This window comes from Tachypleus tridentatus, chromosome 3 (assembly GCF_004210375.1).
Source record: "Tachypleus tridentatus isolate NWPU-2018 chromosome 3, ASM421037v1, whole genome shotgun sequence".
NCBI lineage: Eukaryota > Metazoa > Arthropoda > Merostomata > Xiphosura > Limulidae > Tachypleus > Tachypleus tridentatus.
In genome coordinates this window covers 71580376-71604668 of record NC_134827.1, presented here as the reverse complement: position 1 = coordinate 71604668, position 24293 = coordinate 71580376, and the positions used below count along the sequence as shown (strand labels likewise).

The 24293-nt window shown below is 32.6% G+C and overlaps 1 protein-coding gene across 4 annotated transcripts in view; it reads left to right on the top strand.

The window, feature by feature from the left end:
* The window catches only part of LOC143247138 (uncharacterized), a 65879-nt gene extending 56319 nt beyond the window's left edge, over positions 1-9560 (top strand). For all 4 annotated transcript variants that reach the window (XR_013026393.1, XR_013026392.1, XR_013026391.1 and 1 more), the window contains 2 exons: positions 643-748; positions 7495-9560. The gene's annotated coding sequence lies outside the window, so the exon portion shown is untranslated. The remainder of the gene's footprint in view (positions 1-642; positions 749-7494) is intronic.
* The last annotated feature ends 14733 nt before the right edge of the window (positions 9561-24293 follow it).

Genomic DNA, 24293 nt, shown 5'->3' with positions numbered 1-24293 from the left:
TAGTAATAATAATAATAACAAAAAAAGCAACACAATTCTAGTCTAAACAGTGTTATCATTACACCTTAGCTTTCTTAGAGAAACCAGGTATTCCTTTAAAAAGCTTAACTACAGGGTGAAACAAGAATTACCAGCCAATAATAGATAAGTAATTATTACCTTTGGAATCTCATTGTATTTAAAATTTAGTTATAATATTCCTATGTCTAATGAAGCACTGCATTAAAAAAAAAGTAAAGAAAATGTTTGAGAAAAAGAAGTAAAGGTGGCTAATATTAATTCTTCAAAAATGATGCAAACAAGATAGTAGGGATGCCATTCAATAATACCTACATAATAACAGAGGCAGAGATAAACATATGATACTTATAATTATCTAGTCGCTGTCTGTTAATATTCCACTACACTGTACTTATGCTATTATGTATTAATGATGCAAACATCATTTAAAAAAAAAATACCTGGTAAAGGAGTTATATTAACTAAGTAAGTCGTTTTTCAACATAATTATGGAATAGGAGTTTATAAGCAGAAACAAAATCTTTTCTTTAAAGTAAGTCTGCTTAAAAACAAAAATGAGTCATGATCATATGATTTGCTGTACTTATTACAAACTGATGCTTATATTGTTAATTTATTTAGGAGTTTATGATGAAATATCCTGCACCTTTGCCAGCTTAAGCATGTTTTAGTGTTGTCAAGGAAATGTGGATAAACAAGTGCTCATTCATCTGTGGAGAAAGAAAAGGTAAGCTGAAAACAGATTTAAGTGACTAGTTATTCCAATGGGTAGATGGGATCAAGTTTTGCAAAATCTTATACAAGTATGGGTAAAGTTTGGCCTGTTAATCAAGAGTTTCAGTGACAGAATATGTACCTGTATACTGTCAAAATCTTTGAGAGAACTTTGACATTTTTATGAAGAATCTAATTGTTATTCCAGTGACCAAAGATAGGCTAAAGTTTCATGTATTGTTAAACACAAGTATGGGGAAAGGTTGACATGCTAAATACTGATTCTGCTGTTCAAGTATGTGAAAATGGGCAAAATTTAGGTACTATTACATACACATGCTTAATATTAACAAGGAAACTCAATGGTGCAAGTTCATTAACAAACTTAATGTTGATCAGGAAAGTCTGCTATGCAACTAAAAGGTTATCTTTGTAAGCTGAAGCAGTGCTTCCCAAACTTCAGTCAATTGTGTATAACCTTCATGATTTTTGCCATATCTGCATATACCACCTGTACTATTATTTAATGATGCTTAATATTGTTCTTTAAATCAACTCACTTTTTTCAGAATATTTGTCTAACACTAACTGATGAATGTGGTTCTTGGTATGTCATTCCACATCATCTCTGATAGCATGTAGCTGATGAATGCACCAGATAATGTGCATACCTTCTGAATAATAACCAGTGTTTAATTGTTGGCAGATAATGTGATAATAATGTTAAAAAAAAATTTCAATTTTTTCTAATACACATTAAAATTTATATATATATATAACTATTAAATTAAAAAAGTCATCTACTTACCACCTAAAATCATATTGTGTACCACCAGAGGTGTGTGTGCCACACTTTGAGAAGCACTGATCTATAGAAGTGGCAGTTTGTATGCATGTAGACTTGGAGTGACTCCGACACCATCAGACACCTGAAATCTTTACAGCTTATGCCTGGCTATGTATCTCTAAGATTTTTCACTCCATAGCTATTCAAGTGTAATGAAATTTTGGCAGCTAGTATGATAGCACCTATCAAGCCATCTGTAGAATCACATTCTTAATGAGATGTTTGGAAGTTTATAATATAAAATAAACAACATTTTATCCTTTTTTTCTTTTTTTGATATGAAAGTGTATCTAAAGGTGAAATAATTTCATATTTGAATATTGTTAGTGCTATAGTGGTTATCATTTCAAATGGGTGGCTACATTTAGTGGTAAACATTTTAAAGATCTAGTGAGTCAATATGAACCTCTGTGATATCATTGACATTTGCACATAATACAGGAAACTGTTGTATTCAGGTACTTGAAACTGTTTGTATTAAACACATACATAACCAAGCAACACATCAAGTACTATTTCATATTAGATTGAATATTTTTCTGAAGTTTATAAAATATACATATAGTTCACAAAATACACAGATCAAACTTGGATAAACAAGTTATTCAGTGAAGAAAATGATATGCAGAACTAACTAAACAGTAGAACATTTAACATAAAATGCTGATAATTTACAAATATTTACAAATACCTGAACTTCAAAACTTTACTATTCCATTTCTTATTTAAATAGCTTTCATGCTTGAAAAAAATGGATACTTTCAGGGCATGGTGAAGCCTGACATTTATTAGGGAATGGCTAGTTGAACAACATTTTTAAACCAGTGAATATGAAATACCGTTGGTGGTGATGGGTCACTGTTTATATAACAAGAAAGACTACTGTAAAGTTATATTCCATGTGTCCACTGCTAGTACTTATTTCTCTGAATTTTGATAATTTTTTCTTAATGAATTGCTGAGAAAGTAAAGTGCTTAAGAATATTTAGAAAATGTAACAAATATTGTGAAGAATCAAAATAATGCTCAGTACTTAGGATTAAAAAAGTTTTTTTAATTGATAATGTGTTTATTAAGTATGTGAACTGAGTAAAATAATAAATGTCACTTGCTTTGCTAGTTATTGTTCACAAATACAGTAAGTGTTATAAAGATACTTTTTAACTAGTTTTAAAAGGGTGAAAGTAGTAGCTATTTGAACTATGACAGTCTCACCAGTCCTTGTATCAAAGACAGAAAGTCAAACTAAAGTTAAGCATTATGAACCAGAGCATAAATGTAATTATGGGTGCTAGATAATACAGTAAGTTCTCTCAATCTGCTTCTTGAGCCTCTCTACTGTTATCTTCAATCCAAATTAGTTTTTCCATTCTGCAACTCTTTTCTCTTTATACAGTTGTTGGTAATGTTCTGTTGCTATGGTTCTTGTTTGATCTTTTCTGGTCTTGCAGCATCTTCTTCCACCAGTAAGTTTCCATGTAAAATCTGTAATCCATCTTACTCTTTGTTTCTCTTCTTCTTCCTGTTGTCTCTTCAGCATAAACAATGAAACCATTTTTGAACAATTCCTACTGTTTATTGAAATTTCCAGGACTCTGAAGAGCATGAAGTCTGTTCATAAGGGAGAAAAGGAAATTATCTGATGTATTAGCTTGTAACTGGATAACATAATACTTCAATCAATATGACCCAAGGTTGAATTACAGCAACTACTAACCATACAGGAAATAGTGCTTCTCAGGAATTCCCTAAAAAGGCAGCAGATTAATAGTCAAAATGTGGGATAATAAATCTAGTTAGTAATTAGGATGAAATTATACACAAATAATTAAATATAGTAGGTAGTAATTATCCTGACAACAATGTGAGTTTACACTTACCACAAATAGTTAGACCTTGTAGAATCAAGAAACCCTTATTGTTATATGAAAATTAACACAAACAGTGATAACAAGGATAGGGAGTATAAAATAATTGAGACCTCTTTCTTTTTCTTCTATGATTACTTCCATTGGTGTATGGGCTTTGATATTGATAACATATGAACGATGTATGTGAAACCTGTTATGATTTGTTCAGTCACTGGTTTGCCACCTGTGCTTGATATGCACCTTTCTGGTGTCAAATGCATATCAAATTTCAAAATTAAGAACAATTTTACTGTGTTTCAACATTTTCAATATTTTAGAGTTGGTATTGTCATTTTGTTACATTTTATAGTGCAATACACAAAATAAAAAATATGTTCAAACTCCCATCTCTATACAATTCCGAAGTCTTGCTTATAAACATCAAACTTTTTTTTTCTGTTTCTCCTAAAAAAAGGTTTATGGTTGTTAAGAAGCTACCATCTCCTCAGAATATAATTATCCATGTTTTGTTTCTTATGTATTTTCCATTCTCTTTTACCTATTTTGTCAGTACAGTCTTTTTTTGTCCACCATTTTATAGTCTCTCAGTGTGTGTGATCTGAGCAATTACTAATGAAGTTCAGTTTCAAAAGAACTGTGGGCAAAGTTTAAATACCAATGGATAAAATAAATTATAAAATATTTATAGCAAAGTTGAGTAAGTAAAGTAATATGAGAAAGTTTTTTTTTTGTAAAATTAACAAGACAACTTTTAGACAATGAAGAACAATATAATCTAATGGAAAGATAATGTTTGGCAACAAATCACCAATTTGAGTTATTTCATAGCATCTTTAGAGTTTCTTTTCATTCCTGACAGTATTTTTCAGTTAAAGTATACTTGTTTGAAAGTTGCATAAATTTTCTGTTATGATCAGATAATATTAGTTAGGTTTAGTAATTATGGTAAAGGACAGCATTAATGATCAGATGATTCAAATTTCCAGTTAATGAATATTATTAATTTTATTATATTCAAACAATGCATGTAAATAAAATAACCTAATTACCTAACTTGATGTCATTTTTAAATTTCAGATCATAGGTCACTGATAATCTTTGTCAGTTCATGCAGTATTTTTTTTATGATTTTTGGCTAGAAATGATTACTGCAATCAGCAAAATAAAATATTAAAATATATTAATAGATATCAAGCTCCCATTTCTGGGTATATGAAATGGAGTATTCTGATCAGTAAAAAGATTGAAATTCTAAAATGAAATATTTTTAATATGTTCTCTTTTTTTCAAATGGCTCACAACAATATTTTGGAAATTTAATGACAGAAATGATGAAAAGATTTTTTTAAAAGCTGAAATACAGTATTGTTAAGTAAGTTTGATATAAGTATGTTACAAGTGATTATTTCCACTGTGAGGATGAAAAAATCCAGAAATATCATTGATGCCAGTTCAGAAAGGTTAAACAGATATTTTATATTTTTTCATTCTAACTATGTAGCAGGTAACTTATCATTGGTTGTGCAATATCCAGGATGGTGTATATAAGACTAGTAAAGTATAAACAGATGGTGTTCTTCAACTGCTGTGTATTGTTGCCTGTGTAGCTATGATTATCGTGGTGTTGACGTATTGGAGAGGTTGAGTTGTCTGTCAAAGGCTACCCCCACATATTTCAATCTCTTTAAGAGCAATAGTAGTACATGTAAAAAATGGTTATTGTTTGTCCTTTTTAGCATGTATATTATTGGATATGTAGAACATAGCTATGGCAGCAGCAGGATTCATTTCTTTTCCTGTATCATTCTACATATTGCTTATTGTGTTAAGGATGGTTATTTCTTTTTTTCAACTTTGCTAGACCTGCTGCTGCATACCAGAATTTTATCAGTGAAGGTTTATCACATGGCATCCAGATTGACATTTAAGGTTGAAGTGTAACAGTTGCATTACATAGTCCAAATAGTAACACATATTGCTACAATATGTTTCCTTCTGTAATTGCTGTTTTCTCTCTACTTGCTTAATCAACATGCTTCTGCCAATATTTACTCTTAAGAGCCAATATTGAATAACATTTTAATTTATATAGAACATCCAAAGTAGAATTAATCTTTACCATTCACCCTTCAGTAGTCCATATAGAATCTTGTGGCATCATACTTTATCTTCATAAGTACAGTAGGTGATATCATGGACTAATATTTGATTATTTCACTCCTTGTTCCGTATTGGCTTATATCTATTTGACATATACTGTTTTGCCAGTGAAAATTGTCTAGCTAACTAATCTATTAGGACTAAACATATCTGTTTAGCCTAAGTCCTGAAGTCCACTGGAGAATGGTGTCTTGACAGTCTGTGTTCAAATTATGTAATCTAGTATTGATTAATTGTAATACTTTCAAAATCCCAGTCATAGAGCTATTGTAAAGGAGATGGGAAGCTGTCTTTATGGAAGAATATATCTGCCTTCTGACATCTTTCTTCAAAAGTGACTATTTATGATATTCTTTGATGTGGAAGTACTACCTGTAGAACCTCACAGATGCAATGTCCTGCACAGATTTTACTTGCACTTTGTGTTCATAGCTCTATTGATGGCATTTATTTTTCAGTTCCATATGAGGTCTACAATCCATTAATCCACGAGGACATACTGTAGTATTTAGTTTCTTTATGGTCTAGTCACAAGAAAAAAATGATTTTAACAGAACTTACTATGAGTATTTCCCTTTTTGGGATTATAATGACTGCTCTCTTTATTGTCACATGAAGTTCAGTTTTCCATGTAGTGCACAAGGATTTCACAATCAGAAACTGTGACGCTTCCTCACGTCACATTTGTGTCTTTGCATGAAGTCAGTTCTCAGTTTGCACTTTTCCTCAATGCTAATTATTCACACATCATGAACACAGAAAAGTTTATTTCAGTAAATCAGCTGTATTTAATTTGACAGCAAGAAAAATATCTTGTTCACTGTTTTACCTATTTACTCTGGAAATTGACTTGAACTGAGGTATGACTTGCATGATACCTTCCTTATATTCTGTTGTTAAATTCTGAAACTTGATTTATTAGTATATTGGCTAGAGTAGTCCATTTCTGCAGTCACAAATGGCATAGCAGTAGTTGTAGTAGGTGAAGGCCAGATAAGTGTGAGGTTGTAACTTCTGAACAGATGAAGAAAGAGGTATGGTTGGTTTAATCTTTACATTTGATAAATTCATCTTCCAGATGTTTTATTTTGTCTCTCTTGTTGTGTTCTATGTTAATATCATACCTTATTTTTTTTGTGTTTTGTGCTTCAATTTTGTCATTACAGCCTTTTTTTACTTTGTTGATGTCTTTTTATACTTTTAATTTCATCAATATGTTCTTTTATACCATGAAATGTCTCTATACTCACTGTGATTAAAGGAATGCTACATTAAAAATAAAGTGTAAATTTTAAGAGAAGTGTCACTAAACTGTAATTGCAAATAGAATGCTACACTTACCATAAATTGAAACAGAACTTGAATATGATTTAAAGAATATTACATTTACCATGATGTGTTGGTGAACTGTATTGTGATTAATAGACTGTTATGTTAACAATAAACATTCATTAAACTGTCATGGGTAAAGGAATGATACATTTACCATGAATTATTACTAAACTATAATGAAATATAAAGAATACTACTTGTACTATGATCTCTCAACTAACTTTTTTAATTAATAGAATGGTGAATTGACAATAAACCAACTAAACTATAACATTATTAAAAATGCTACATTTATCATTAACTGTCAGTAAACTGTAAGTGTGATTAAAATAATGCTGTGTTTATCATGTACTCTCTCTTATTAACAACATTATAATTTAGAGAGTTTGTGGCCAAATTACCATAAACTGTCAGTAAAAACTAATTTACTTAAAACAATGCTATGTTTGCCAGGAATCTGCACTAAACTGTAATCATTAATCAATTGTTAATACCATAAACCATCAATAAATACCCAGTCAAATAATCATCCTCGTAATCATGTTCTAGATGGGGAGAAGGAATATTGACCAAATGGATGGAAGGATGCTCACATGCATGAAGGAACCCATAACACATTGAACAATGGATGTTACAACTTCCACTGACACACTAGCTACCAGTTACCACAGTAGACATGGGTCCCTTATTAGGAAAATCATCATTATCATGGGATGAAGCAGGAGTTACCATCCTTTGAGAATTCATAATAGGCAAGCAGGAAATTTTTTTTTTAATAATAAAAGAAACCAGTGAAATTTAAGTTTCATAAGCCATTATAAATCCTACTCAATTAATTAAACATCTCAAAAATACGTCCATTCTAGATAATACCAAGGAAAAGAATGGTTATTTTGAGCACAAGTGTTTAGGGGGAGTTACTGCACAACGAAATTGTGTCATTATGCATTAACACAATTCATGTGATATTAAGTGAGAGCTCAAGACTAATGACATGCAAGTCTCATAGACATGCATGCAAGGGATCAAATTGTTAGGGTGTGAATGTAAGGTATCATCTCAGATGTATTTTGTCACCTGTTTAATAGTAAGGTTAGTGTACTGGAATAGAAGGAAAATTCTCTCATGGCTTTTGTAGGTTTAACTAGTTAGGCTACGCTTTCAATATTGTGTTCAGTGTTAGGCTGTTTACTTTAGTAGGGGCTTTTAATTGTAGGAAAGGGTTCAGAAAAGGTTTAATAGAATAGAGAGGTTATCATATGAGGAAAGATTAGGATCTCTGAGATTGTTTTCTCAAAAACAAAGAAGTTATATGGTATCCAGTTGAGGTATTTCAGATTGTAAAGGGAATTTACAGTGTTGATGCATCATCTTTTACCATGCTTAACAGTGAGAATAGTAGAATTAGGAGACACAAATATATATTTTTGCAAGGTAGGAGTCATCTTCAGTTAAGACAGTTTTACTTTTTTAACAAGGTGGTTGGCATCTGGAATAGGTTGCCTTTGTATGTTGCAGATACAATAAATTTAAGTGAGTTTAAGAGAAAGCTAAATGAGTATATAAATGGTAAGGACTGGCTTTAAGATTTTTATTTTTTAAATTTATTTATTTTGTAGTTTAGATGATTGAATAGCTGAGATAGACTATTTGGTCCCTAAACATTATGTTATACCATTGCAGACTGATATTTTTATCATATTTCGATTGTTTTACGCAATAGCATTACAGTCCTATGGTTGGATAACCTATAATGTATGTGCACAGCTGTAAAAAAAACAGTAATTCATTATTGTTTATAAAAATTTAGCAAAGCACATTGATTTTTAGATTGAAAAAAATATTTTTAATTCAGAATAAACAAAATTAATAAAAAAGGCTTGTCTTTGAGAGCAACTTGCATACAGAGTTTTATATTTTATTATGATAAATATGTCTGTTATACAACTGTCAACATTTATTCATCATCAATATTGTTATAATAGTGTTTGTTTCTTGTTTTTTTTTGTGTGTGCAAGCTGTACAATAGGCTGTTTGCATTCTCCACCATGGGGAATAAAACCTCAGGTTTTAGTGTTTATAAGTCAGAAAAGTTACTGCTGGCCTATCAAGGGAACTAGAATAATGCAGTGTTAAATGATGTGAAGTATTTGACACTGGCTGGAAACAATTACAACTTCATTCAATTCAACTCTACAATTTAACTGTGTTCTGTTAGTAACATAACACATTTCATAATACTGCATACTTCAATTGTATTTGTTATTTTTATATTCAGTTCAACTCTATACTTGAGCTTTATTTTATTTTAGTTTTAAGGTAAAACTACATTGTATTATACTGTGTTCTAATGCTAGGATAAAATTACATTCCATTCTGCTGCATAACTTAATTATATTCTATTTTTCAATAAAACTACTGAAGAGATAAGGTAAATTACTAAGTTACAATAAATTGTAGTTAGATTTAATGTTATTTACATTGTAGAAAATAGTAAACTCTAGTTACTGTTCAAAAGAAATCAAGAATTGAAGTTTCTGTAAGTGTTGTGTTCTTTGGCACAATAACAGATGTAAAAAATACTAGAAAAATATAAAACATTTTTTCTTTGTGTATACTTTGTTTTATTTTTTGGATGTGAAAACACGAGTCTTTAGAACCCATACATTACATTTAAGCAATTACTTCAGGAAGTAATCATTAATTTGTTAAATTAATTATTTTATTGTGATTTTTATATACACAAATTCACCATTTGAACAGTTTTCAATTTGGTTATAAGAAGACGTGATGTAGGTAGTTTTGCACTCAATGTTTCAAAGATCATGTGAAGGATATTAAAATATCTCAACAAAGAATTAATAAAACTTTTTGAGTTAATAGATGTATTATGTGATTAACTAGTTAAATCCAACAGGTTACTACTATTCATAAAGTATGTTGGAATTTTTATGCTGTAAACATAAACCAGTTTAAAAATGTATAGATTTTGATATTGACAACCTATAATAAATTCCTATAAGAACCTGTATTAATATTAGTGTTAATGATGCTTTAAAAATCAGGATGGACATTTATTTGTGTTGTGATGCTTATCATTTCTGTCCTTGACCAATAAGTTTTCTGGCTTTGGCCACATTCTCTTCAGTCAAGAATAGTTTATCTGGAATACCAATTCTCATTCACATAGTAAAAATCAGCAGCATTGGGACAGGGCAGAGCCTCTTCTGGATAAGTGCAAGTAAGAGTCAATTGATTAAAAATAGTCTGATTCCCACAGAAGAAGCTATACAGATATATTTTTTTCTTGCCATCTGCCAGAGTGTGTGGATAGCATATATGGAATATTTTGCATTTATTGTCAAAATTGGCATAATATCCATAGTTGGGCTCAGCACAGGAAAATGACATTTTCACACCATCAGTAATCACTCCTACCCCATCTGGAAGGTCATAGGCAGCACGTTTTTTTCTAAATTACTACAAGCAGAAACTTTCAGAAACATTACAAACATTAATTTGTAGTAAAATATTCATGTTAGAAATTTTCCATTCTCTAATGTAAATATTACAAATTATTAATGCTGTAATGTTTACTTTCACATACCTATTTACAGAAGTGATTCTGTATTTCACTACTTCTCAGTAGTTCCGACTGTCTAATTAAAACAAAGCATTGCGATGGCTGTCGGACGGTGCTGACGCAATGTGATTTCTGCCCAGTGCTCTGAATGTCAAAGTGAAGAAATTCAACCAAGCGCAGGTAAACAGCGGGAGTAACTACGACTCTCTTAAGGTAGCCAAATGCCTCGTCATCTAATTAGTGACGCGCATGAATGGATTAACGAGATTCCCACTGCCCCTATCTACTATCTAGCGAAACCACAGCCAAGGGAACGGGCTTGGAGAAATCAGCGGGGAATCAGAGCTCGTAGCTTGATTTTATTATTATTGAAATGAAGTTTCTATTTTTGCTTTGAACATCTAGGTATATTCTATTCTGTGGGAGATTTGGCATTACTTGTTACCACAGTCAACAACATACAAAACACCTTGATCTTATTCAATTCTGTGGTATCCACAACAGTGCTTTTTACTGTAGTCAACAATGTACAAAATACTATGACTTCTCTCAAAACTATCATTGTGAAAAATTAGAAAAAAGTAATAAGTAAACAATGATAAGTTTTAGAACTTGAAAGAATAGACAGTTTTTAGACTTCTGGTTACTGTTTATATTAACTAGCTATTTTTAATTTAAGTTAATTACAATTTTTAGAACACTGCTTAAAATTCATTGAATCTTTTAGCTCCATAGTTGTTTGTGCTCAGTATTATAGTCATAGTAAAAAATGTGTTTCACATTGCAAGTTGCAAAACATGAGAGGTTAGTATTCAACCTCATATTGACCAACCTTCCATAAACTGTCTACAATACATGAACATCAGCTTATAAGATTAAATGTACAAAGAATGTAAGTGCACAGTCATGTCAGTTCATAGGTATGTTGGAGAAAGAAATAGCATGAACACTGATTTCATTTTCTGTGATGAACTTGACACTTTAATGTACTCGGATCTTTTTTCTCAAATAATTGGAATCAGTACATTCTACTGTCAATAGTTGGAGTTCACTTTCACTTTACTGTGTATTTTACTTTTTTTCATTTGTATGAAAATATTGAAGCAACCATTAAGCTTCATAGAAAAACTACGTTATCTGTACTATGTTGGAAAGTTCATATTACCTCATTGTTGGTAACAGATTGTCACTTTCTTGTCTCATTCATTCAAATACACCCAACCTTGCTGATTATTACAAACTTCTGTCAATTACACATTAGTATTGGTACAAATTGTTCTTTTGTTGTCACAGCCATTCAAGTGCACTCAGATTCCATACTGTGTTACAACAAACTTCGACCTCTCAATTAAATATTACTTTTCAAACAGTTTTTATACAGTTTTGTTATCAAGGTGTCTTGGAGGCAGCTTACAGTTTTTGTTTAATTTCAAGGGAAAAAAATGTTAATAATCATTATTTATGTGTGGTTGTAAAGAATTTTACTTGATACCCAACCTATGAACTGGCTAATTATAGAGATGTTCTGAGAGGAAGAAAACTGCTGGTTTGAATACTGATCCAAAGAAAGTGATTGTATACTTTGTGTATGCAGTTACACAGTTTTTGTTGTAAGTAAGGATTTTTCACTCAATCAAGTGTGTTCAGTTTATTTATTTCACTTAAAAGTCTGTCAACTTTTAAACTGAGAATACTCCTAACTCTTGCTATTATTAAATAGACCAGTCTCTGTTTAGCAAAGAAATTAAATCATTAGAAATTTCCTCAAGAAGATAGAAAGGAAAGGTTTTGGTGCTGTGACCACAGGATTTATTGTGGGATTTTTTACTAACTTGGGTACTGTCCCAAGTTGAGTTAACTGAGTTTAATGGTATATTTTTCTGGGAAGAATTGCTTATTCTATCATTAGAAGTAATCATGACCAAGAGAGACAGTTCATTGCTAGAGAGAGATGTTGAGTCAAGGAATTCCTCTTCTGAACATTGGATTTTGCATGTGCTGCAAAGGTCCACTGCATTGATCATCTTACAACCACAGAGTCAGTGCTTGGAACACCCATACCAGTGGATTTAAACTTTTCTCTGAACACAAATCTTGGTGCAAGGAAAACATATTTAACTGAGGTTTGTGGATATAGATTGACACTTGTCTAGTTGAAGACCATCTGCGAAGGTCTATACAGGACTACCAGGTTGACATAAGCCAAAGAACCACAACTCAAGCACTGGTCTAAGTCACTGAAACTTGCTTAGAAAGACTGAGTGTACCATTGGTGGATTACCTCTACCAGACAAAGGTTGTTTTTAAGCTGAGAGGTGTCCTACGAGATTGGCTATAGCTCTTGATGATACCTGTAGTAATGGCGAGCTGTACAATGAGTTTCCATGAATGACTCATCACTTTTCTGCCCTGGACCAGAGAATTATCACTTTATCAGAGTATTTGGATCTCTGAGTATAATTATCACCCTGTACCTTTAGAATTTGTAATGTATCTACCAGACATAGGCTGAAAATGCATGATGTTTCTGTAAGTAAGGCTAAAAAGATTTTATTCCCAGTTTTTAAGGAAATGGCAAAAAAGAGAATCTCAGCCATTTCTTAAAGTCATGCGTGCCATTTTTCTGCTGAAACGCAGATTTCAAACAGTCAACGATCACCCACGAGATTCGTGTAAATTTGAGGAGAAAATATGAGCGATTTGGGGGCTGGGTAGGTGGTTTTGAGGAGAAATCATATTTTTTCAATGTTTATTGCAGAAAAAAAAAATCTGACCGCCATCTTGGAGGCAGTCTCGTTTCGTCTCGTGGTCTGGCATCATGTGCATACCAGACGATAAAATATTCTCTACGCTCCAAAGAAACAACAGCGATTGAAATGTTTAAAAGGAAAGATGTTCATTTTGATCCTGTAGACAAGAGAATGCGTAAGGACATTAGATCAGCAGCTTCAAAGTATACCTCAAAGCTGAGGGAGAATCAGAAAAAAAGGGCAGAAAGGCTTGAGGCCTATGGTTCTGTGAAATCTGGCCCAGCCACCTTGGCTAAAGAAAAAGTCCAGAAAGCCGCAGAGGCACAGAGAGCTGCCCATTCAGAGAAGGAGAGAAAAAAAGCTCGGAAGAGAGGACTGGAAACCCTTGTTTCGAAAAAGAGGAAAGTAGCCAAGATTGATTGAAGGAAATTAAGTGATTTGAAATTTGACTGTAATTTATGCAGCAGAGCAGAAGTTGATATCAGTGACTGAGAAACATTTTATTATTATCTGCAGCATACAGTGCCAGTGGTTTATTTTAAAACATATCATTAATGTTATTTTGAAGCAATGTCAAAGCTTTCCTTGATTTGCTGTTTCAGTTTGTATTGTGAAAGAATGAAAAATATACTGATATTGAGGTATCAGTAATTTACTGACAAGATTGTATAGATGAACAAGTTTTACTGTAGGTAGTCATGTAGAGTAATTTTAAGTAATTTAAAATTTTAATGGAATACATGCAGCAGAGCAGTAGTTGTTGATGTCAGTGACTGTACAAAATTTAATTTCTGAGGCATATCACTGATATCAGTAGTTTAATATTGAACCATATCAGTAGTTGAATTTTTAAGCAATGTCATAGCTTTCCTTCATATGCTGTTTTAGTTTGTATTGTCAATTTGTGAAAGAATGGAAAATTAACTGACATTAAGGTACCAGTAGTATAATGACAAGATTGCATAGATGAACAATTTGAACTGTAGGTAGTCATGATTAGTCAAAAGAGTAATTTTATGTGATTTGAAAATTGTATGGAATATATGCAGCAGAGAAGTAGTTATTGGCAATGACTGTAAAACATTTAATTGGCAGCATACCAGTAGTTGATGATGATGATGTTATTGATGACAAAAAGGATAATAATGAAATGATTTGTATTTGAAATATTTACTGAGTTATTTTGGCTTTATTAACTCATATTACTAATATATTTTGATTTAGAAAAAAATTAAACTGAATAAATAGCAAATAAACAATCTTAAATTTCATTTATTTACTTTTTATTTTATTTGTTAATTTTAGATATTTTGATATATCTTCTAAAAAATGAATGCAAATTAAAAGAATAAATCAATCTGCTAAAAACTGTAAATGAAAGTTATAGCCTGGTGCCAGGCTATATACCTTTCCTCTTTTTTTCATAAATGTCATTGGCATGCCTGTAAAGTGTTTCAGGTACATAGCTGCCTTAAATAGATGGACTCGGGAAGTCCATCCTTAACATTTCTGCTTTAGACAGCATAGAATATCTGAAAGAGGAGTAATTGCAAAATGGTAGCTGGTGGAGCTCTGATAAAGAAAATTCTTCTTGTGTGTAAATATCTTAGTTTCAGCCAGTACCTCAGCAGATGCCAGCCAACCCATAAAGCCTGTACTTTTGCTGAGCAGCAAAGTAGGTAAGGTTATTAGTATTGGCTGTCAAACAGACAAGTTCAGGATAATCTGTAGTAACTGCTTGGGAAAACTGGTAGACCCTAGGTCAAGCATTGTTACTGGATTTTGGTAACATGCTGAGCTACGTGTACCAAGACTTTAGTGATTGTCCCAGCCCTCTCAAAGTTGGGTTTAGCTTATTATTTACCCAAAAGGACCCAAGGACATACAGACTGTTCCTGTTTCCACCAGGAACAGTAAGAATCCCACTGGATCTCAAAATATTTCAAGTTTTCCAAGTAAGACCACCATTCTAGCAAGTAAATGATGGTAGATAAGACATTTGAGAAGTATGACCATGCTTTGTTAAAGTGAACAGTGCACTTTTTAAAACTGGAGGGAATGATAATACATTGATCACAATGACTGTTGTAGTTCATTATCTGGCTATACAATAAAGAAATTTTGATGGGTTATCTTACAACATGATGAGACCTTGTCTATTCATGAATTTGGAATCATAAGCATTTACACCACATGAAAACAACTCATAAGTTAGGAGATTCCTTGTAATTAGTTGCCAAGATAAACATTTCAGAAGCTGTGTGGAAAGAACAACTGAAGGGACCCCCAACTAGTGTGGATACATGCTGCTATACAGCAAGGTGGAGCCCGACTTACACTAATAGAGGAGTGTAGCATGGATGCATATAGCTTGCAGTATACTTATGGTTAGTTACAAGTATGGGTAAGTGTTTTGTATCATTACTGTTAACGAAAAATATCTAGTTATACAATTTTGCTACAACTAGTGGCCCCAAGAGCTCTACAGAAAAAACTTTATGAACCCTTCACAACACGAAGACTGTAATATATCAAGGTACAACTCAAACTTGTGCTGGCATTTGAAGTGGGACTTCTGGCTACATTTGATTCAATATATTTTACCATGTTATAAATCATATATGGTATGTACCCTCCAGAGGAAGAACCCGCCGACACAAAACAAATTACAACAAAAGATGGTCATGAATATCGCTGGTCCATTCTCTAAAACTACAAGAGATCATTAATACATACTCATTGTTATCGATTATTTTATGAAATGGGCTTAAAGTTATCCATTGGTTAATACATTAGTACTCTCTATTGCTTGCTGATGTGTTGAAGAAGGATTTGATAGTAGAATTTGAAACACAAGAAGAGAGCTACAAATCAGGAGGCTAATTTTAACAGCTACTTATTTACCAACTTGTGTTCGGTGTGGTGAATCTTCGTACTTAACATTCACTCCCAGCTTAATTGTTAAGCATAATATGCTCATTAGTTTGAATTACCCATACTTGCAAAGTTTGTTGGCCTGGCATGGCTAGGTGGTTAAGGCACTCGACTCGTAATCTGAGGGTCGCGGGTTTGAATCCCCGTCACACCAAACATGCTTGCCCTTTCAGCCGTGGGAGCATTATAATGTGACAGTCAATTTCACTATTCATTAGTAAAAGAGTAGCCCAAGAGTTGGTTGTGATGACTAACTACCTTCCCTCTGGTCTTACACTGCTAAATTAGGGACGACTAGCGCAGATAGCCCTCGTGTAGCTTTGCGCGAAATTTGAAACAAACCAAACCAAAGTTTGTTAATCCCGATAAAACTAACTGGAATGAACACTTGTCATACATGATGATGACATAGAGGGTCATGCAACAGGGATCTAAGGGCTTTTTGCAAACGTTTCTCATGCTTAAAGGGAAAGTAATCCTTATTAATGGTTGAATGTCTTTTCATGATCCTTCACCATAAAAATACATTCCACAATTTCCACAGAAGTACATGAAGTGGTTAAGATCAGTGGTGATTAATGCACATAAGGCTTCTTGACAAGAACAACATGGAAAGGCTTTTTTGATGTAAAAAAAGTGTTATGATGAGATGGTAAATGAGCAAGTGTTATACTTTGGAGATTGGATCTGATTATTTTACATGCCAGTAACATGTAAGCAATTTATGTCTGTTTGGGTTGATCTCTGCCTTATACTTCATTATATTGGTTCATTAAGTATAGTTACAGTTGATGTGAAGTGTGCAAAACTGCATAAAACATATCAATGATCTTTTTCCATACCTTAAGAGGAGCCTTTAGCACTAACCACTCGTTTGGTAAGGGACTTGAGAATGACTTTAGTGTATCAAAATAGGATGATGATGCTGTTTTGAACCATGCCAAGTCATGTGAGCAGGGAAAAAACCCTGAAGATCTATAGCTGGTAGTCTATTACTAGGTGGGTCACCAGAACTAAAGATGACAAATAGCTGTGACTGTTGTGACCATCAGAAAGGACACTGATGTTGACTTTTCAATTAATACAATGGTATTGATAAACAACAGTTAGGGCAGTTGTGTGGTCATGAGTCAACAAATAAAAAGGCTTTCTGAGCTTTTATATGGTGCTTCAGATGAACTGTGATAATAAACCTTGAAACTGTTATTGGAAAATACAGTGTACAGTATATAATAACAATGTTTTGATTTTGTCATTAAAATGTTTAACAGCGAATTTTCATGTAAGAGATAAAAGTAACAGAGGCTTGCAGTATCACTAAGGGAGAAAAACAATTTTACTTGATTTTTCTTTTAAAGAGTAACAAAAAAAATATTTCTATTGGATCAAGTTGACATATTAAATTAGATGAAATTGCCATTAGAAAATGAAATTCACAAACAGTAGCTTAGATACTATAACAAATATAAAGTTCTTATAGTCAGCAATTTTATTTAGCTGTTAGAGGAATATTTTCTTAACATTGTCTAATGATAAGATACAGTATTTAAGCATTATGATTATAATTTGCATCAAAAACTAATACATAATTTGTAAATGTAAGAAAATCTCTAAACAAATGTAATGGAAGTATTAGATGAATGTACACCATGAGTTATTCTTGGGTTTATGATCGAAAATGCCATTAATAACAATGGAAGCTAACTAATGATTTAGTAGTCAAATCATTATATGTTTTTGGAGTGGTTATTCAAAAATTATAGTTAGATTAGAATTGTTTTCAGTAAATTAAAAGTTACTTTTTTATACAAAGAGTTTATATAACAAATACAAATGCAAGTTGCAAACTTAAGATTTTTTTTTTCAAGTTTAACCCTATATGTATGGCTTGATCAGAATACACACAAAGTTTAATTAGTTTGCTGTGTTGCCAAAGTATGTCAAACAGTATTAAACCACAAGTTATAATTCCAATTTAATATTACAGAACTTTTATTTGCAAAAGGAAATACTGCAATAACTTTTCAATCTTCATTTCTATGTATTATATGATCCTTCGTTGCTTCGAATTGCCCGTTTTAGTGAAAAACCTTAAATCTTCAGTTTTGTGGTTGTTTTAATATACTATCTATCATATTTTCATAAATGCCCGTAATTATTGAAAACCTGGCGCATTCGATACATATTTATAAATATACAGCTTTTTCAATCCCCACGATTCCACAAAATATTGTAATGAGCCTCTGGAAGATTACCATTTGTTTTTCTAAGTATTTGAATTAAAAAATATTATCTTTGGATTGCAGATATAATTAATTTACAAATATTGTTACGTAAATAATTATTTAAAGTTAATATATAAATAATGTTATGGGAAGAATGAGTTCTTAATCAATCTGCAGGTATTGTTACAGAAAGATTAGTTTTCCATGGAAGTTCTTTCAAAGAAGCGAGTTTGAGAATCACTTAACCAGAGAGGATGATGAGTTTTCGAATGATACTGTTATGCAATCAATTTGTGTAATATTTTTTCTTTTCAGATATTCATTCACACAAAACAACATAAAACTGCGCTAGCCCTCTAATCATAAATTGTTAGACTAGAAAAACCAACCAACCAACCGATAACGCACATCGACGATTGAATAGGGAGGTTTAACTGTCACACCCATGATGTAGACTGTTTGCAGTAAAAGAATGCTGATATGAACACGCACTTCCCTAGTCAGGTTATTAACAGTTTGGCTGACAAAAACTAGAAAATTGGATTCATTTTTTTATGCTATTTTCAAAATTGTAATAAATTTGGAAACAATGTTACCTATCTACATTTTTTCTACTACAGAAAATCGAACCATGAGTTTTAATTTTGTAAACCTTTAGACTTGCCACTCAGATATTAAGGTTTGGGTAAACTACTTTTATTTTAACAGTTCTCACTTGTTGCAAGTGTGAGTGAGTGAATGTTTGGAATTAAGCACAAAGCTACACAATGGGCTATCTGTGCTCTGTCAACCACGGGTGTCGAAACTCGCTTTCTAGTGGTGTGAGTCCGCAGACTTACCGCTGTACCCCTAGGGAGCGACTTAGCAAATGTTCAAGTTCAGTAACTTTATTTGTCTTTGAATACTATTTTCTCATTCACCCAATCAGTTGAATATGTAAGTGAACTATTCGACTAGAATACCATTTGGAGCCTACTGATTAGTCTTCAGGAAAAGATACAATAATTTCAAACAGCGGTGGCCAAGCGTGTTAAGGCATGCGACTCGTAATCTGAGGGTCGCGGGTTCGCATCCCCGTCGCGCCTAACATGCTCGCCCTTTCAGCCGTGGGGGCGTTATAATGTTACGGTCAATCCCACTATTCGTTGGTAAAAGAGTAGCCCAAGAGTTGGCGGTGGGTGGTGATGGTTAGCTGCCTTCCCTCTAGTCTTACACTACTAAATTAGGGACGGTTAGCACACATAGCCCTCAAGTAGCTTTGTGCGAAATTCAAAAAACAAACAAACAGCGGTAAAATATTAAAAATAAAACAATTAAATTTTGATTTATTTATCAAAAGGAAAGAACCTAAAATGTAAATGATATCACGTCTTTTTACATCAGCCAACAAAGACGGCAACGGAGTGAAGTGCTCTCTGATAAGATGATCTTGTTTTATGATCTGAATACAATACGGGTGATTTTTTCTGTCGTCGCATTTGTTATTGTTGTCAAACGAATACTGTATGTTTTTTTTTTTTTGTCATAGATTATTTATTTCGTATAATATCTCTACGTATATCATTCATTTAATGGAAAACTCGTAGTAAATTGTAGCACTTATTGTATTTGTCACTTCCTAAAAACCATCATGTTTATTTTATCTTTTATATGTATCATATTGACACTTTTTTAGACCCAGTAAATTTAAGGTCTAGGACCGTCTGCGTGTGAAAGACGGCAATCCAGTATAAATGAACTTATCAAAAACCAGTACTTTTAAGAATTGAAGTGCTTAATAAAGATAATTGCTGTTACAAGAACCGAATTTAAAGACCTGATTCTTTAAGTTTATCCGAAATTATAAAGAACGATATAAGTGTATCAGTAGTGTTATTTGGAGTGATTTAAAGAAAACAGAACACTTAGCAAGTCACCACTCATCATGAAAATGTTAGCTAATATAAGAGGTTTGTTTGTTTTTTGAATTTCGTGTAGAAATTCAAAAGCTACACGAGGGCTATCTGCGCTAGCCGTCTCTAATTGAGCAATGTAAGACTAGAAGGAAGGCAGCTAGTCGTCAAAACCCACCGCCTATTCTTGGGCTATTGTTTTACCAACAAATAGTTGACTGTAACATTATAACGCCTCCATGGATGAAAGAGCGAGCATGTTTGGTGTGACAGGGATTCAAACTCGCGACCCTCAGTTTGCAAGTCGAGCATCCTAACCACCTGGCAAATAGAGAACCCTAAAGAATACACTTCTCTTCATTAGAATAATATTATAAAGGATTAAGACAATGACTTGGAACAGGGAAAAGTGATGATCCTCATGTTGAACCATCAGTTTAATTACAGAAGTGTTATTTCACAATAAACACATTAAAAATACTTTTTACAGTCTTAACAGAAAGGGCTTTATCTTGATTCGGTGTAACATGGAACATCAATTATAAAGTTGTGTGTATAAACTTTCACGAGTAACAGTTGATAAAAAAAAAAAAAAAAAGATCGTGAAAGTATCAAAACTTCTGTATTATATTATTACTCTCAAGAAAACGTGTGTCCTGGGCGCAACAGGTAGGATTATATTCAAGACTTCTAAGTAGGAAGAAAGAGTACTCTTCCTGGACACAGTATACAGGGTTATATATGATACTTCTTAATTAGAAGAAACCGTATGTTTTCTGGACACTACAGATAGGGTTAGGTGTAATAAATCTAAGTACGAAGAAGTAATACGTTTCCCGGACACAGCAAACAGGGTTTCACATAATAGTATAAGTAAACATTGTGCTTCCTGAAAATAAGAAACAGCGTAGTACACAATATTTTTTAAGTATGAAGAAACATGTCTCGGGACACATCAGACAGGGTTGAACGTAATATTTCTTAATATTAGAAAATAAAAGCAAAATTCCTTTTATTTTTATTTTTCATATTTCTAAATATGAATAAACAGGATGTTTCCTGGGCATAGTAGATAGTATCATACATAATACTTGTAAGTATGAAGAACAACATATCTTCTGGATATCACACATAGAGTTATATGTGCCTCCGAAAGTGGACGAAAGTTACATTTTTACCCTTATGTGTTTGTCAGCAAGAGTTCTCAAAAATGGGTGAATGAATTTTGACGAAAGTTGTTTTACATTTGGATCATAACCCAATTTAGATGTGATTAGTTTTTGGAAGGTCATGGTTGCAGCAAAGTTACGAAAATATAAAACATTTCTATCCTGGGAACCGAGCTTCCACACTTTTTTGCTCTATAACTCAATTTAAAATGATAGGATTTTGACAAAACTTGGTATATTATTCTTCGTTGTACTGTCAAAAATAGTGTTCATATTGATAACTACGGACATACCAACGCATTTTTTCATGTTTTAAGAACCGAATATGGTCAACCTTGTGTGGTGTAGGTATACTGTCTGTCGTAATGTTTCTAAGTGTGAAGAAAACGTTTTCTGGTCAAAACAGACAACGTTTACATAATACTTTGAAGTTTAATTTAACGAAAGATAGATTACAAAGTTTTACCAGTAAATATTGACATCGTTTGTGTTTGTTTGTTTTTTGTTGTTGTTGTTGTTGGCAAAAAAATAATAATAAATAAAGCGAAAAAATAATTTGTAAGTTATGACAGATATTAGACACCTCAGTAAACGAATGTTATGTTTCATACAAATTATTTCTTTGGCAAATCAATAAATATTTTGTAACATGCTACTAATGTTTTTAATAGACAAAAATTAATTAGATGCATATCTTGTACAGCTTAAAAATGGTTTCTTATAAAATTAGGCTCGCAGATTTACATAGGGATAGGTTTTAAGGTATAATTAAACAATAAATTTCCTAATATTGATAGTGTTGAACTGAGCAACATACAAAAAGGTCTAGGACTCCGCAATATGTGAGACATTCTCACATATTTTTACCAGTGGCTCTTAAAGATGAAACTAGAAAGCTCACACACCACACGTTTACCAATTAATCCTACCAACAGGGGCGCAGATCCTGGGGAGATGGGGGTATACATCCCCCTTCATTTTAGGTGGTGGGTATGGTGCATACAATCATCCCTCCTACAGTTTGGTCTGTTGAATTGTTTTATTGCATCACAGGCCTACAAACTGTGTGTTTGTTCTTGTGATTCTCGTGTTCTTACCAATCAAATTATATAATTAGGCCTAGATGTAGGCTTTTTCAATAGCCGAAATGTACATCTTTAATATAGGCGTGCTTCTAAGCTTTTCGATCTAAGCGATAGTTCGTAAGTATCAGTCAGTAGGCCTAAGTATACATGCAAGTATCGTGGCAACAAGATTACTCTGTGACTGCATGTTTACAGCTTTCAGGTTCACGTAATCAGAGATTACCAATTTGCAAATTTAACAGTCCACATAAGTGGTTACAAAAATCATCCTCCCCATCGGGTGTAAGAAATCTACGCCCCTGCCCACCAATGTCTATTTAGGAATACTATTAGGGATCCCGCATTTTGCTTAACGTCCTTCATTTTGAATATTGCCTAGAACCATGACTTTTTTACATTACCTACGACCCTGCACAATATCTTGCATTATGTTCTCTTCTTTTTATTTTGCTTGAAATTCTGTACTTTGTATTTTGCTTATAACCCCTTCACTTTTCTATCCTGCTTAAAATGTTGCCTTTTGTATCTCGTTTAGGACTCTATATTTTCTATCTTATCTAAAACCTCACTCTTTACATATTTTCTAAAGTACTGCACTTTGTATGTTGTCTATGGCCTAGCACTGTATTATGCATTGAATCCCGAACCATAAGTATCTTTGCTTAGGATTCACCCGTTTTATCGTGCTTACGGCTCTGCTCTTTACATCTTAGCTTAGAAACTGCACTTATTATTTAGTACAGCATACTGCAACAGGTAGCTTACCTAAAGATTGATTTTGTATCTTGTAGAGGACCCTGTACTTTCTTTATTGCCTAAGGCTCCACATTTTGTATCTTGTCCTTTGTATTTTGCCTAGGTCCATGCAATTTGTATTCGTGCCTAGGGTGCACAACTGTATTTTGCCTAAGATCCTCCACCTTATTTTTGCCAAGAATTCCACACTTTGTATTTTGCCTGTAACCTTGCATTTTTCTTGTCGATGTTAATATAAGCATAATAGAATTAGAAGTAAATGTAAAAAAGACAAAAAAACAATTTATTATATCTACAGCTTCCAAGAGGTAAGGAATGTTATTATCGGAATAACAAAACTGAAAAAGTCTACTTGTCTGCATAAGTTGGACCTTCTTATAAGAAGAAAACGATATTAAATCATAAGAAAATTACTTACCTGCTGGTAGGAGAAAACAGTAGGCAAGCAGATTAAGACTGCTGAAATATAGAGAGAACAAGAAATGTCATAAACAAAGTAGTTATTTTATACTTTAGTAGTTGTTCACTAGAGTAATTTTACGTAAGACATCCATGACTGTTTCTTTATAAAAATAAAATAATTCTATTTATAGTTGTCCAAAATTTTAAGTTATCAATCAATACATGTATATTCTTTACAACGTTAGTTAGATGCTATAAACATCCATACCTTGACCTATACTCTTTATTATAAAATAATAAATACTGATAATTTTCATATGCATACTGCTAAACTTCTTTGGTTTCCTTTAGGCTGAAAGAATTGTCCCTGTAAAGCAGGAAAGTACGATTCTGAATATATCTTTATTTAAGAGGCTAGTTAAAGAAATTGATCAATGATAATAAAGAAAACTTAACATTTAATAAAGGTGTTTTGTTACCATCGATTTCTTCGGTTATGAAAATCAAGTTTTCAAATCAGTGAGAGAAAGTAGTGTTGCTTGTGTTTATTTA